This window comes from Alligator sinensis, unplaced genomic scaffold (genome assembly GCF_000455745.1).
Source record: "Alligator sinensis unplaced genomic scaffold, ASM45574v1 scaffold809_1, whole genome shotgun sequence".
Lineage (NCBI taxonomy): Eukaryota > Metazoa > Chordata > Crocodylia > Alligatoridae > Alligator > Alligator sinensis.
The window spans coordinates 1992859-1994989 of record NW_005841956.1 but is presented as its reverse complement, the minus strand read 5'-3'; positions in this window follow the sequence as shown (position 1 = coordinate 1994989).

Here is a 2131-nt window from a genome sequence, read left to right as displayed (position 1 = left end):
GGAAATTGCACTCAGAAGCTTTCACCTCAAACACTTGATCAAATTAAGTCACTGGGTGACAGTGGTTGAAAGCTGAGAACAGCCTCAAACGTGGAGGTGAGTTGCATGCCCTTTTTGGTCGCCTGGCAATGATTCAAGGGCTGTTGCTGTACAAATCCCATTGTTAAAGTTGCAAACCTCCCAAAATTTCACTGGGAGAGGAAGGATGGGGGGCTTGAGGCACCCCATAGGAAATGCCAACTCTTAGCTTGCTTTCATTCTTTAACTACAGAAAAATATAGCAATCCTATTGCAAAGAATTCAGAAAGACCACAACAGGTCAGAATGTTTTTAGTGCTGCCTGTTTGGAATCTCGGGGCCGGAGAACTGCTCCTCTGGCATGGTTCAGTACCTGCCGACGTGCAGCGGCTTTAAGCCCAGTTTATGGAAATGAGTGTCTCCTCCCTTGCTTGCTCCGAGGGCTTTATGGCTAAGGGCAAGCAAAACTCAGGGCATCCGAACCCCAAGCCTCTGGGCTTGGGCCTGCAAGTAGGATGCCTGCCAAAGGTTTTGGAAACATCAGGATTCCCTAGATGCAGATGGAGGATGTTTGCTGGAAGGGCCACATATGGTTTTGGACTCTTGGAATTGGAATTAGTTTGGGCTAATTTGGCCTCAGATACAAATACAATAAAATAAAATAAAAATCCTGTTAATCTCTGTCCACTTCACAGGTGTTTAATGACCCCCTCTCCTTTTTAATGGTCTTGCTGTTTCACTATTCAAACTATCCTGTCCTGCAATTTGGCTGTCTTTTAGCCCTTCCTGGTAATGCCTCTTCTGTTTCGCAGCCCTGTGGACTGTTTTTAGCTCAGGCTAAAATCCTTAATTCAGGTGTGATCATATTGAATCAGGTGTAAAGATGACTGACGGGAAAGTATTGGAGGCGTCAGGAAGTTCAAGAATGTTAGGGGTTTTTTTGCAGGGTTTTTTTAGGGGTATAGGTAGGTTATAGCCATGTTGGTCTAGGGCATAGGCAGACAACCTAATTTGGGTAAATCTGATATCTTTTATTAGATCAACTCAAATAGTTGGAAAAATTCTTTTTTGCAAGTTTTCTGGTATGAATCGGAATAAGAGATGAACCTTTAATGGTAACGACTACAGCACTAATGATACAATATCCTGTGACTTTTGCCTAGTTTGTTGGGGTGGGTTGTTTTTTTTTTTTTTTTAATTGAGATATACTCTAGCAAACGAGTGCACGTTTCAATAATTATAGACATACTTTTTTGCTTTGATCTTAAACTGGAACTGGAGAAAAATGTATGTTGTGTTATATGGGATGATGTGCCACAAGATCTGCACCCTGCTTTTCCAGATCCTAGATCCACGACTGGTGGGATTTGAGATGGCATCTCTCATGCCACAGAGAATGGGCCCTGCCAGCTGGGACAGCTGATGAAGCAAACTAGAATTGACGTGGACCTGCTTCCCCTCTAGAAAGGCTGTGCTGTGCTCTGGGGGGTCCCCCCATCCCTGGCAGGCCTGGGGTGGCAGTGCCCACTGGAGAAGGGTCCCTTGAGGCAATGGCAGGGTGTGCGGGGGGTCCCAAGAGCCAGGGGAAGCTTCCACAGAGCCCGTGAGCTGCGGGCACTAGTTTTGTAAAGGGGGTGCAGGTGGTGGGGTCCATCGTCATGTCTTAAACAACACACGTTTTTCTCCTGTTTAAAAATAAACTAGAAGTTTTACTAATATGCTTGGGGCCTAGGGCTGTGTTCTTCAGTTGAAGATGGAAGCAAAAACAAATATAACTTCACTGGGTTGAGGTCAAACCAACCTGTAGGGCTGTGAAAGAGCCAGTTGCAGGACACAGGAGAGCAGAAAGGCAGAACAGGGGCGGTGAAACAGCAAGACCAGCGGTTCCCAACGCGGTGCCCACCAAGGTTTATTTGGCATTTTCCCGATCAGTAAAAACCATGCTTCCAACAAAAACATGCTGTCATATCGGCGCTGCTTCTTTTACAGCCGCCTGTGCAGCGGTCCATGAAGGCTAGGGACCCCTGATCGAGACCCCTGCGAAGAAGAGAGGCGTGTTAACACCTGTGGCACGAAGAGCAGGGAAAGCAGCGGGCGATGCCCACGAGCCGCG